The sequence below is a fragment of the Cyprinus carpio genome, chromosome A1, assembly GCF_018340385.1.
Source record: "Cyprinus carpio isolate SPL01 chromosome A1, ASM1834038v1, whole genome shotgun sequence".
Lineage (NCBI taxonomy): Eukaryota > Metazoa > Chordata > Actinopteri > Cypriniformes > Cyprinidae > Cyprinus > Cyprinus carpio.
In genome coordinates, this window is record NC_056572.1 from 19,050,939 (window position 1) to 19,066,636 (window position 15,698).

At 35.3% G+C, this 15,698-nt stretch overlaps 1 pseudogene; it reads left to right on the forward strand.

Annotated features, from left to right (window-relative positions):
* Window positions 1–12,337: 12,337 nt before the first annotated feature.
* LOC122148781 lies at window positions 12,338–13,910 on the forward strand (annotated as a pseudogene).
* The last annotated feature ends 1,788 nt before the right edge of the window (window positions 13,911–15,698 follow it).

Sequence of the window (15,698 nt, forward strand, 5' to 3'; positions counted from 1 at the left end):
GTAGAATGCAAATATACAAAAAATGCTTGTTATATGTGGTCAGTCTGTTTGTGATATGAATTTTAGTACTCCATGTATTGAGGTCTATAAGAATGATGTATGTTTTAAAACACTAAGATGTTCATCTTGTTCTGGCAGGCTTACCCAAAAACAACATACACAGATACACCCACTTTCCCTGAATTATCGCTGCTGACCTGACAAGCTGTTACTACGGCCTATAAACAGATCTTAAGCCATGGAGCTCATGCCAGAGTAAAAGAGCAGATGCTAGAGAAACTACTTGAAAAGTAGGAAGAAAAGAGGAAGAAAAACTACTTGGTGAATAAAATACTACACACCAAAATATCTTTATTCTTTATACGAAATATCCATCAACAACCATTTTACGTGCTGATGTCAAATTGACCAATAGGATGTTTGCAAGGAAATGTTTTCGTTACATATGCTGGAACACATTCTTAGAGGAACCACTGACATCCTCCCCAAATACTCCAATTCCTTGATCACAATCGTTTTGGCCAAAAAGATGCTGTGTGACACTTACTGCATGCAGGCTTGAAAGTTAAACCAACAGTCAAATCTGTGGTTACACAATAGAGGCCCCTAGATATCATGCAAAAAAACGTTCAAAATGTTCAAATCCAAAACAGAGCAGCAGCCAGAAGTGAGGTTAGAACCAGTGCTTGCTATAATTACAAACATTGCTCAAGTGAGTCCTATATATTAGAGACAGAGATTCCATTGACGTCCACTCTATTACCCTCTCTCTTGTTCTCACCCAGCAGTGTGTGAGTGGAGTCTTACAATCTTCTGCGCACTTATGTCACAAAACTGAGTCTCCAGCATAGTGTTATGCATGTTTATAGAGATTATGATCCAGTAATCCTTTCATTACAACAAAATGCCAGTAGAACTAGGTTGTAATTTTCAAACAAATATAGAGCCATTCACTGGAGTTTGTGATTAATCTTTATGTCCTGTAGGCGATTCTGCCCATATGCTTGTCTTTTCAAATGGAAATTTGTTGTCCTGTTTCTAAAGCCTTATGATTTTCCATCGCTTTCTACTTTTCCCTGCTGCTGTTCAGAAAACAGGAATGTTTTACAACAGGGTTGAATTCATTAGCATTGAATATCATGAACTTAAAATAATAATTAGATCATTTGTTAATCTAGGCTACTGCTAATTTATACATATACTATTTTCACTATTTTTCAAAACACACTTATAATTTAAAATTAACATAGATTAATAAATACTTTAAAAGTATTATTCATTGTAAGTTCATGATATCTAATGCATTAGCTAATGTTAACAACTTGAACTTGTTGTAAAGTGTTACCACCACTTGGTCACTCATTCAACAAAATGAATGCAAATTAAAGCAAAAGCTTAAATATAGCTGGCATCCCAATTCTGCCTTAATTAGCACTTGTATTTACAGTGCCACTTTCTGAAAATTAAAAAAAAAATAAAAAAAAAAAACATTCTCGTAAAACATGCAAACTTCAACATTTAGTGTGATGATTTTGGAAATAAATGTGAAAATGTATTTCTGTTCTCACTTAAGCACTTCCTTTTAAAATGTGAACATGTATATACCAGTTTTACCTTATTAATCCCTTCTGAAGAGTGAGAAATATTATGTGTGCAGTGAAATTACTGCTGCTTGATTGTTTTGACAGTATATTTAATATATATCAATTTAAAATACATACATTTGCATTTGGTGATCTTGTGATAACTAATGCATTAATTAATTTTAAGAAATTGAACCTTAGTGTAAAGTGTTACTGACAAAAGTTTAAAGTTTAAAGTTAGAAAATTCACATCTATATTTGTGAATTTCAAGGAGAGAGAGGGAGAAAGCAAGGTGTGAACAAGAAAAAAAAGAAAAGAAACTGACTGAAGAGAGCAGATGTCTATAAATGTCTTGGCAAAAATGCAAAGCTCCTTTTGGCGCCATCCTGGCAAACACAAAACTCAAAGTATGCAACAGATGGGCTATACACAGAGAACACACATTTAATAAATTCAGCTTCTCAGCGTTCTTTCAGCATTAACAATGCTGCTGGGGGCCCTGCGCTCCCTCAATGGTGAGACGTGAAAGTAGGAGAGCTAAAAATGGATTCCTGTCTGTGGGAGGTCCTCTTTGCCTGCTCATACAGTAACTTGCATGTTCACAAACAGTGACCTTACATTAGTAGTGTCTTTTCCTCATTGCTAGATCAGTACTTTATAAGGATGTGAGAAACCATGAAGTTTTTCTCATGCTGAAATTCCCCTATTCAGTCTTATCAAATGCACTCACGCAAATCTGCTGAAAACAAACCCCTATTGGTATTTCTCTACGTGACAGCTAGACACAAGTGTGCATTTGTGTATGTGTGTGTTTGCATGTTTGCTCAGCTCAAGAAACAGAATGTTATGTGTTTTGGTTGTGATTACAAAGTGAGATCATGGTCAAATCTAAGTCAGGCTCCTGAAAAACCACTCATACACAATGAGGTTTGTTGTCTGATCATTAGTTTTGAAGAGGATCTTCCACAGAATAGATCCTCTCACTGACTCATCCAAAACCACTGAATGTGTGTTAAGTTATGGAGCTTTTAATCATCAAAAGTAGCAAAACTCCATCAAAACTTCATCAGCTTTCTTACTATGCTTTCATTAATATAAGCAACACTACAGTATCACAGTATCTCTCAAACAATACTTAAATCAAAAGTTGAACAACTGGGGAGAAATATAAACTGGAGAAAAGCATTATGATGTTACAATGCTAATAATAGCATAATAATAGCTTATACACAGTGCATTAAAATCAGTAGTATGTAATTTTAAAGGGAAAAAAATCCAAACTAACTTACTAACTGACTCAAGCATTTGTCTTGTTTTTATTAAAAATGTGACTTCAGTAACAAAGATCGCTGGTATCATTTAGTCACACTGGTTATTTTCTCTTTGATTTCGGGCAGACCAGAGACATATTATTGCCACAGCCTATGAATATCATTAAGTTACTGCATGTAAAACAGTGTCAGTACTGTAACAGTGCAAGTTGAAGCAACAGAAGAGGAAGAAAGACACACAGTTCCACAAGAGTTCTTCTTCTACTGAGTCAAGTTCCCTACAGTCATAAGGTTTGCTGAGAGTCGAGCACTTCTCCAATCATCTCTTGTAAAAGGGAAGTGCAAGAGTATGTATACCATTGGCTAAACTGTTTCAGCACTGATATGAATAAAACCTATTTAAAATGGTTAAGAAGACAAGTGAAAAGAGGGACCTCTTTCACCCTCATTTAAATTATGATAATTTAGGCTTGATCTAAGTAAAGATCTCTAGCTGTTAAAATGAATGCACAATCAAGTTTTTATTTACTTGTTTTGGCATGTGTTTGTGCACATGGATAAAAATATGACTACAAATCTAGGTTTAATTAATGAAACTAATTCTAGCATTTTGTTTTACTTTCTTGGAGACATTCTTGTTTCTTTTAAACACTTTCATTTTATCTGTATAAATCTCTGTCTTTTTCCTTCATACATTCAAACAGGCACAGTAGAGGTCATGGCTGGTATTCTCATGATTCAGCCTCACCTTTATCAAAAACCATCTGTGGAATTTGGCCATGTATTTCTGCCCTGCTCCCATATGGAAAGCATCTCACTACATCAGCTAAACCTGACTTAAGGTGTTTTCCATTGTTTATATGAAAATGCACTGTTACAGTAATTTTGCATGTTCTCTGAAATGTTTGTGTAATGCAAGGTGTTTAATCAAAACTCCTAGAAATTACATAATCTCTCTTTCTTCCTGTTTGTTTCTTTCTCCCTTTTTTGTTCCTCCCATTTCCCACCCCCATTAACTGAAAGAAATTCAGGCAGGTCAACCAACAGAGAATCTGTTACTATGAAGGTGGAAAGAGTTACTTTCTCTAAAACTCTGCTAGACAATACATACATTATGATTTTTTATGTTTGTACATTTATTTGCATTTATTTGATCAAAAGTACAGTAAAAACAGCAGCCATGAAGCCTTTAGAAATTCTAATATGCTGATTTGCTGCTCAAGTAATGTTTCAGATTATTCTGAAAAAAATAAAAACACATTAAAAAAACCTTCACTACCAAACTTTAGAATATTTGACTTCTAAGATCCACATGATGACCTTTCACCTGATGATCTCATCTGGGATGATCCCATCCCTCACGTTCTTGTATTTTACAAGAACGACGTAAAGAGAGCATGCACAGCTGTTTATATTGCTGCGTGTATCCTGTGGAAGTAACAGTTAGCTGCAGCGAGGGGCTATAATATATATATTTTTTTCTATATAAATATATATATATTTATATAGTTGCTATACTAAATGATATGTCAATCAGTACTGCATTATTCATATAGTTTATTTATTTACAGGTGCATTTCAATAAATTATAATATCGTGGAAAAGTTCATTTATTTCAGTAATTCAACTCAAATTGTGAAACTTGTGTATTAAATAAATTCAGTGCACACAGACTGAAGTAGTTTTAGTCTTTGGTTCTTTTAATTGTGATGATTTTGGCACATTTAACAAAAACCCACCAATTCACTATCTCAACAAATTAGAATATGGTGACATGCTAATCAGCTAATCAACACAAAACACCTGCAAAGGTTTCCTGAGCCTTAAAAATGGTCTCTCAGTTTGGTTCACTAGGCTACACAATCATGGGGAAGACTGCTGATCTGACAGTTATCCAGAAGACAATCATTGACACCCTTCACAAGGAGGGTAAGCCACAAACATTCATTGCCAAAGAAGCTGGCTGTTCGCAGAGTGCTGTATCCAAGCATGTTAACAGAAAGTTGAGTGGAAGGAAAAAGTGTGGAAGAAAAAGATGCACAACCAACTGAGAGAACTGCAGCCTTATGAGGATTGTCAAGCAAAATCGATTCAAGAATTTGAGTGAACTTCACAAGGAATGGACTGAGACTGGGGTCAAGGCATCAAGTGTCACCACACACAGTCGTGTTAAGGAATTTGGCTACAGCTGTCGTATTCCTCTTGTTAAGCCACTCCTGAACCACAGACACCGTCAGAGGCTTCTTACCTGGGCTAAGGAGAAGAACTGGACTGTTGCCCAGAGGTCCAAAGTCCTCTTTTCAGATGAAAGCAAGTTTTGTATTTCATTTGGAAACCAAGGTCCTAGAGTCTGGAGGAAGGGTGGAGAAGCTCATAGCCCAAGTTGCTTGAAGTCCAGTGTTAAGTTTCCACAGTCTGTGATGATTTGGGGTGCAATGTCATCTGCTAGTGTTGGTCCATTGTGTTTTTTGAAAACCAAAGTCACTGCACCCGTTTTACCAAGAAATTTTGAAGCACTTCATGCTTCCTTCTGCTGACCAGCTTTTTGAAGATGCTGATTTCATTTTCCAGCAGGATTTGGCACCTGCCCACACTGCCAAACGCACCAAAAATAATCTATGGGATATTGTCAAGAGGAATAAAAAAAAATTAATTACACTTCCAATACAATATTCAGAAAGATGTTTTTTGTCATCAAAAGTAAAATGAGAAACAAGAGACCAAAAATTACAGATGAGCTGAAGGCCACTGTCAAAGAAACCTGGGCTTCCATACCACCTCAGCAGTGCCACAAACTGATCACCTCCATGCCACGCTGAATTGAGGCAGTAATTAAAGCAAAAGGAGCCCCTACCAGTATTGAGTACATGTACAGTAAATTAACATACTTCCAGAAGGCCAACAATTCACTAAAAATGTTTTTTTTTTTTTGGTCTTATGAAGTAATCTAATTTGTTGAGATGAATTAGTAGGTTTTTGTGAAATGTGAGCCAAAATCATCACAATTAAAAGAACCAAAGACTTCAGTCTGTGTGCATTGAATTTATTTAATACAGGAGTTTCACAATTTGAGTGGAATTACTAAAACTTTTCCACAACATTCTAATTTATTGAGATGCTGTTTTGTTTTATAGTACGGTGTCCTTGTGCATCTTGAAGGGTGCCTATAAATAAAAGGTATTATTATTATTATTATTATTATTATTATTATTATTATTATTATTATTACCTGGAGATAACTTGAAAAACACACATAAACCTTTTTTTTTTTTTTCAGAAACTCGAAGTAAATTACATATTTTGTTTGGTTGTCTGTTTTGTTTTCAGAATCGTGGGAGAATCATAGCTTAAAAATACATAGGCTAATATATGTGGCATCTAACTAATACCATTAGTACTGTTAATATTAACTTTTTTCTGCACCACACGCATCAGCAAGGATAAGCCATGTGCCCCTCCAAAGGTCTCTGCATGGCCCAGTGCATACAGTATAAACATATAAATATCTAGTCTCTCTCTCTCTCTCTCTCTCTCTCTCTCACACACACACACACACACACACACACACACACACACACACACACACACACACACACACTCTCTCATTAGAATGTTTCCTTCACACTCATAGCTGCACATTCTCTCACTGTCTCTCTTTCCTTTTCTCCCTATTTCACTCTTTTACTCTCAGAGCAGAGTAACTAATTCTGACATGTCTAATGACTCACTGATCAAACTAGATAAAGACGAGGGAGGGGAAAAGGAGACTTCCAGACTGTTGTGAAATCTTGAGGAGGCGGCGAGACATCGCCATGTTCTGAGAACAAAGTACAGTCAGAGAACATAAGATTTGCCACTTGTTGTTTTTTTGCCTTGTATTGAGTCAGAACCACTCGCAGTTTATTGTTAGAGTAATATTAAATAGTAATGAAATTCTGAAACATTATGAATAAATACAGAATCTAAAAAAAAAAAAAAAAAAAAAACAATTTAGACCAATATAAATAAAATTTTTATTCTGACCCAGAGCTTAAAAACAACCTCATTTTCTGAACTTTGCTATCAGTGCACATGTTTACAGTGTTTTACTACCAGGGTAAATAACCCAGTTCTAGAAACATTTTACTGTGTTTTGTAATTATTTGTTAGTGGAGGACTTTTTCATTTTGTGCATGATGTGTTTATGTGTGAGTGTTTAGTAATTTTATTTTTTGTATATGTTGAAAACTGTGTGTGGTTAGTCTGCACAGATTAAATGTTAAGATGATGTGTTTATGTACATAATAGCCATAAACAATAATTGTTTTACGTTATATAAATAACCTCATAAATAAATGAAGTACCTACACAAGGTGAGAAAGGTGAGAAACAATTCTAAAGATTACAGAACCTACTTAAAAATATGATTTTAGATGGAAGACCCCTGACAAAATGTAAACAAAATAAAAATGTACTTTTTCTACACTGACAGCCCTAAAAGAGAAATAATGGAAAACATGCTAAATAATGACAACAAGAGTGGGATTATCATGAAATATTTGCACCAAATTTCATTTCCCTATCAACCCTAAACAAGACTTTGTCTAGTCAAAATAAACAGGGTTATCCTTTGGTGTGGGTTTAGACTGGATGTTCATGTGGAAGTGTTTATGTTTTTTGCAGATGTTTCGTTTTTCTGCAGGGTAAACAGTATAGATAAGCATGGAAAATCATTTGAGACCTTTGTAGAGGGTGGAAAAAACATTATAAACCATACAACTGCAGATCTCGAGCTTACAGTAGCCTACAGAAATAATCATTGTCATAAACTAGGCTCAAAGCACGAGCAATGTGTTGAGTAACTTTCGGCAATGTCTCTTTCTTTTTTTTCTTTCACTCAAGGTCACACTCATAGCAGCAGGGCTTCAGCTCCCCCCTCTGCCTGTCTTACTATGTTTCTGCCTGTGAGAGTCTATCCTCATCTCACTCTGTCTGCCTGTAGGACCAGAAGCCTGTCTCACTGCATCTGCCTGTGGAGACTGAAACCTCATTGTCTTCCGTCTGGCCCTGTCTTGCTCTCACTTAAAGGGATAGTTCACCCAAAAATAAACATTCTCTCATAATTACATTTTTTTTCTCTTTCTTACAATTACACTTAATTTATTCATATGTTTTTCATTATATTTCATTTATTCATTACATGTTATTCTTTTTACAGTGTAATTACACAAATAAGTAATATTAATTAACATAATGTAAATAGGGTTAGAGTTTGGTTTAAGGTTAGCTGCTTGAAATGATGGATATTACTACTATAGTAAGTACATGTAATATGTGTAACATGGATGCAGTAAAATAACAAAAGAACATGTTTTGTGGAAGAAAAGAAGACATTTTGAAGAATTTTATTTACAAGTTCTTAATCACCCCAGTCCTTTTTATTAAAGCATTGTAAAGACATCACATTCATAAATGGATTAAGCTTACAGTAAGTGTACTTAGCTAAATATGTGATAAGTCTTGCGTATCGAGAAAGAGAAAGACTACAGTAGTAGACTGAAAAATGGGAGGACACTCAGTATGGTGGCAGTAGGAATACAGATTCTGTCTTCCAGTTAAATGAGCCAATCATTTCTGGACCAGCCAGAAAAATGGCATTTTAACATGATCTGGATAGACGGTTTTGCCATTTGGAATAGAAGCTGTGGATTGTCAGAGTTGTCAGAGTAACTGAATCTATCAGTTAAAGTGTGTATGCCTATTCCTGTTCTCACACTTATTACCATCATCATCAACAACAATGGATTTACCCATGTCTTAATCTGGGACAAAATATTGGGCTAACCACATGATAACCTAGTTAGATTGTCTTATCTAACTTAATAAGGCTAAAGTCCACAGCATTTTTCCACTACATAGATGTGTAAGCACACCCTTACAATCATTTGGAAACCCAATTACCTCCGGATGGGGCCATGAAATACAGAACTACTAATTTGTTATATGTGATGTCATATTTAAAATGATGATGACAGGACAAGGGTGGTGTTTACAATACAGTGGAATAAACACACTGATAATGTGAGAATCCAAGTAGTGCAAGTAGCCAGTGCACAATATACTGTAACAGAATAAATAACAAACAGCAGTGTTCTTACATTTCTCATAACACTTGTAGCTAATGTGTTTAAATATAATCCTAAAATGTATGTCAAAGACCCAGAGCTGGACTCAGGAGGAAATGAAAGTATTGTAAAAAAAAAAAAAAAAAAAAAACTACAGGAAATAAATGTTGTGCCATTCTGTGCACTGTTATCTGAACAGGCTGCGGAATGTTACTGAAGGGGAAAGGTCATGCAGTTTCATGCACTGACAAAAATGGTAAAATCTGAATGAACTTGTTTAATATTGTTGAATCAATCTACATTCATTCATTTATTTATTACACCAAATCTACTTTATATGGATTAAATGATGTAGAAATATCTCTTTAAAGTAACAGATGCAGGTTAGCACATTTTTCAGTGCAGCTGTATGACAATATGTCCTTCTGCAAGAGCCGGCATGTAGATACATGTTACACTTTGTAGTGGAATGAACAACAGCTTTGTTAACGTCTGAGTAAAATCTAGTTTGTAGACATCTGGTCGTAGATCAGTGCCTGTGAACCAATCTCCTACCACATGTGGGCAAGCCGGAAATGACAGTATTTGTTTTATTTCCTCATGGTCTGAAAACAGAACTATGAATTAAAAACTATGGTTGGATCCCCCTCTTGTGGTAATGTGAACTAAATAACAGTACAAAGCCCTGTAAATTTCCATTCAGTCTCAAAGTTGACAGTAAGCAAATAAATACCAACAACAGTGGGACCCCATTGAGAACCCAATATATATATATATAAACTCTTTGTAGGGAGAGCTGGAATACATGGGAGTTGGTGCAGCTCCACCCAAAAGTCTAAAGAGATGGAGCACTGAGTTGGAAGTAACAAAGAAAACAAGTTTGAAAGACTTAAAATTCTTTGTTTTAACGCATGGCACTCTCAGGTTACACCTGTTATAGAAAAAAAAAACAAGAATAGAATAGAACGTACTGTTCTATTATGTGAGGACCCATACAGCTACAATGAGCCATTCCGGATATGACAAAACCCCCTGTGAGAGTTTTCATTACTTTTTATTTCAAAATGGAAAATAGTGCACCTGTGTCTGTGCAAGAAAAAGTAAATATGAATGCATATATATAAGAAAAAGTATACATGAATGTATATATATATATATATATATATATATATATATATATATATATATATATATATATATATATATATATATACACAAACCCGATTCCAAAAAAGTTGGGACACTGTCCAAATTGTGAATAAAAATTCAATGAGAATGCAATGATGTGGAAGTTTCAAATTTCAATATTTTATTCAGAATACAACATATATGACATATCAAATGTTTAAACTGAGAAAATGTATCATTTTAAGGGAAAAATAAGTTGATTTTAAATTTCATGGCATCAACACATTTCAAAAAAGTTGGGACAAGGCCATGTTTTACCACTGTGTGGCATCCCCTCTTCTTTTTATAACAGTCTGCAAACGTCTGGGGACTGAGGAGACAAGTTGCTCAAGTTTAGGAATAGGAATGTTGTCCCATTCTTGTCTAATACAGGCTTCAAGTTGCTCAACTGTCTTAGGTCTTCTTTGTTGCATCTTCCTCTTTATGATGCGCCAAATGTTTTCTATGGGTGAAAGATCTGGACTGTTGGCCATTTCAGTACCCGGATCCTTCTTCTACACAGCCATGAAGTTGTAATTGATGCAGTATATGGTCTGGCATTGTCATGTTGGAAAATGCAAGGTCTTCCCTGAAAGAGACAACGTCTGGATGGGAGCATATGTTGTTCTAGAACTTGGATATACCTTTCAGCAATGATGGTGCCTTTCCAGATGTGTAAGCTGCCCATGCCACACGCACTCATGCAACCCCATACCATCAGAGATGCAGGCTTCTGAACTGAGCGCTGATAACAACTTGGGTTGTCCTTGTCCTCTTTAGTCCGGACGACATGGTGTCCCAGTTTTCCAAAAAGAACTTCAAATTTTGATTTGTCTGACCACAGAACAGTTTTCCACTTTGCCACAGTCCATTTTAAATGAGCCTTGGCCCAGAGAAAACGCCTGCACTTCTGGATCATGTTTAGATATGGCTTCTTTTTTGATAGAGTTTTAGCCGGCAACGGCAAATGGCACGGTGGATTGTGTTCACCGACAATGTTTTCTGGAAGTATTCCTGAGCCCATGTTGTGATTTCCATTACAGTAGCATCAGCCGTCTAAGGGCCCGAAGATCACAGGCATCCAGTATGGTTTTCCTGCCTTGACCCTTACGCACAGAGATTGTTCCAGATTTTCTGAATTTTGGATGATATTATGCACTGTAGATGATGATAACTTCAAACTCTTTGCAATTTTTCTCTGATCCACTATTTTTTGCCGCAGCATTGGGGGAATTGGTGATCCTCTGCCCATCTTGACTTCTGAGAGACACTGCCACTCTGAGAGGCTCTTTTTATACCCAATCATGTTGCCAATTGACCTAATAAGTTGCAAATTGGTCCTCCAGCTGTTCCTTATATCTACATTTAACTTTTCCGGCCTCTTATTGCTACCTGTCCCAACTTTTTTGGAATGTGTAACTCTCATGAAATCCAAAACGAGCCAATATTTGGCATGACATTTCAAAATGTCTCACTTTCAACATTTGATATGTTATCTATATTCTATTGTGAATAAAATATAAGTTTATGAGATTTATAAATTATTCCATTCCTTTTTTACTCACAATTTGTACAGTGTTCCAACTTTTTTGGAATCGGTTTTGTATATATATATATATATATATATATGCATTCATGTATACTTTTTCTTGCACAAACAGACACAGGTGCACTATTTTCCACTATTTTCTATATACACATGGAAAATAGTGCACCTATGTCTGTTTGTAAACTAAATAAAATAAATATGTGTGTGTGTGTGTGTGTGTGTGTGTGTGTGTGTGTATCAGGCTGACCTCAGTTATGAAACTAACTTTCATTTCAGTGTTGTTTTATTAACATGATTTCACGTTACATATACATACAAACCCCGCTGTAAGAGTTTTCATGTATGAATGAAACAGAGAGAGAGAGAGAGAGAGAGAGAGAGAGAGAGAGAGAGGAAAAAATAAAGATTGATTAGCTACTTTATAAGTTAATCTTCCTTAAACAAATGTTTAGACAAATGTAATTACATCGACAGTTAACAGAAGTTAACTATTATTACTTTTGAATTTAATAACTATGTTCATAATATAACACAAAGTAATGTTGTACATTATGATTTTTAGTGAAAATATATAAACGTTGCTAAGATGTTAATAGAAGACGCACTACGCCCTCTATAGGACGGATGTGCTATGTGTAAGCAATATGTAAAAGTATCAGACATTGCGGAAGGATTATCATTATCATAGACATGGCGAGTTATCTCTTTCATAAAGGGTTGTACTGTTGAATGTTTTAGCAAGAAGAGACGTCTTTGTTTGAAGGCAAAGGTGTTGTGTTAGTCTGCAATTTATAAATTATTTATTTTATTCATATTTTGCAGCCGTTTCTTTTCTCATAAATGCATGTCTGCATGGTTTGGCTGTAAACGCCGCTACAGCCAACGACAACATATTTTTTTCTTGGAAATGTTGGTTTAATGTTGAAGAGGTCATGAATACTAAAGAGATCATTCATTATGCTACAAATAGAAAAGCTGCAGCATGATGGCAGCTATGAAGATATTATATCATTGTTGACAGACCTGAACAAAACATGTCACATTAGAGCAGATGCAGACTACATTGTTAAGGTCCTTTATAAGCTACTTAAGTTCTTTCCAGGTCTGAGTGATAGAACAATACCAAAGGACTTGCTGTCAAAATGGGAAAAGATGTACAAGTTGTCATCTGTGCTGAAAAACAATAATAAAGACATGTAGGAGGACAAGGAACGATTCACACATGACCTGCCTGATGTTGAGGTGCCCTTGAAAATTCCATCTGTAACCAATGGATCTCAGCACTTAAATGAAAAGGGGAATGAGAATCAAGAATTTATATGCATCACAGAGCAACAAGAAAGAACAAAGTAAACTAGGACAAATGTGATGTATGCTCAAATAAGCAGTCTTCTGAAAGGCCTTGCCCAGAAAAAGAAGCTGCAGTATCTGTTCAATGTGAGAAAAAGATCTTCGCTCTAGCCTCAACATCACATAGCTCTGATACAGAGAAAGATTCTCAAACCTCAGTTCCTCAAAACACCAATCAGTCCAGCACTTCCTTTGATGCTATGGCATTGAGATCCAAATGTTTCAATCTGATTCTCCAGGCTCTTACTTTAAATCAGCAAATAGCTCTTCACGGACGAAACCAGCTGAAGTAAAAGTATCTGTATCAGGAGTAAGGTGGCCAACCTAAAGAACCCAAAGAACCCTCACCTGCACCATCAGGACACCTGACTCCAGATGCATTTGCCCGGATGTCTATGAAAGAATTTGCAGGGGATGAACTGCAACAGCTCAGGGAAGGTTACACCACTATGGGCATCAGTGAGCATCAGTTACCAGATGCGTTGGAAGGGACACCCACCAATAAAGTTTGCTGCAGCCGCTGTGAGGGTTTGGACTGCAGGGTAAAACAGATCTCACGAGAGACACTCTTCTTGCCATCCTGGGTACAGAGTGGCAGTGCAGATGATGATTCAATGATAACTGTAATAAAGATGAATAATTGTTCAGTACAATTCAACCTTTTTGTGCACTGTTAAACCACGTTAAGATTTTTCACTCAGTTGAACTTTCTTGTGGCCTTCAGTTTGGTAGAGTGTACCCTCACAATGCATATGGGTCCATTTTGACTCAGAAGAGATACATACTAAAATTAATTAGATACATACTTAAAATTAAGGGACATCCTATAAAAAATTTACTTGGTTTCTGGTTTTCCAAAAAAAAAAAAATACTTGAAACTTGAAACATGAAACTAATGAAAATGAAAATTACATGAAAAGTGTTGATTGCTGTAATAAATTTAAACTTGCACATGTCACATCACAATTTTTTACGCTTTTTACAGCGCTTCACATTATAACCAATTACACATGATTCTGTAGAGTTTATGAACACAATGAATCAATCAGAGGCATCCACATTAGTCATCGCTGAATTTATTTTGCATGCGCGTGCTAAAGCAATCTCGCAAATTTTCTCATTATAAGCAACAAAGTGCAGATGTATGAATTACGTAAGTAAGAGATTAATGTATCATACAGTGTATGGATAACTTAAATTGATTATAACAGGAATTTTGAGTGCTAAATCTCTGGCTGTCTGAAGTCAGTGATAATATTTTTTAATGCTAATGTTCTTTGCTTGCTTTCTCCATAATTTACTCGCTTTTTGAATAACTATATAAATTAAAGTTGTTATCATTTGTAACTTAAAATGTGTTTATTGAGTCATATTAAAATATTTCCTGACATCATATCAGGTACTTGTCTAAACAGGCGGGTTTACGATTTGTGTAGTTTATAGCCTACATTACACTAACATTAGGCAACTTTTAGCCTTACTCTGCAGTTGGTTGTCACACTGCCTATGGGTAGATATTTAATTCTTCTTTGCTTAATGATAGTTTGGTACACCAAATTAACAGATATTGAATAAGCTTTTGTCTTAGAACCGACAAACAGGTTGTTAGGTTTTTAACGAGGAAGAAAAAAAAAAGATTAATATTTAATTTAAACAAACCCAGAAATAAAAACATAAAAACGTGCTAAGTTTGCTATTACATTAATTTTTGTGGGGAAATATATAGTTTTTATTTCTTAATAATTTATTTCGTTATTTTTGAAGGGGGCATGGGGGGGTCTGGTTAGGGCGACCCCCCAAGAGGTTTGACACAATTCGAACACCACACTTTGCAAATGCCCCAGGACTATCAAAACACTTAATTTTTTTAAAAGAGATATAACTATTAAAAATGAGAGATCATTCAGGTTTATTTTAACCTGGGTATTACCTGAGGCTTTACACATGATGTTATGCAGATTTCTTTTTGATCTATGAGTTAGATTATCAAAAATACTTTTTTAAAATATATAGCTTCTTTTTTCATATCTTACAAGCACGCTTTTGGGACCAAATAATGTTGATTCAACATGAATTAAAATGCCTATTAATGAACCACTGCACGAAAAACGTATCATCTTTTTCATCTGAAAGTGAACATTTATGCAATTAAATGTATCTTGCTCTAGAACCATTCTAGAGTAATATTTATGATGTTGTCTTGTTAGAAAAATATTATGTATATTTTATAAATATATTAAATTTGTTTTGAGTAGTTGTGAGTTACATCAAGTTTAAAGCACAACCATTGCATATGACACAGTGCTGCCCACATGGCTATTGCTCCTATAACAGCTCATTTTTATCAGTTATTTTGTCTTTATCAGTTATTCTGTCTCTGTTCGTTCTAAATCAGATAATGTTACACATAAAGTAGCACAGTAAAGATTACATTCATATGAACGCATTAGTGAGAGCGATTACGTGCGTGAATTAATTCTACCTGTCAGCATCTCTCTACTAGTAGTGAAGCTGTGGAATTTAGTTATTAAGAAATAAATTATAGAACTTTTCAGTTTCTAAGCTATTTTATTGAGAAATCACAGAACAGTGTTGACAATACATTTCCGCGCTGAATGATTCTGTGTGGGCGCGATCTGTGCGTGATGTACCAGCTACTGTCTGTAGCCTATG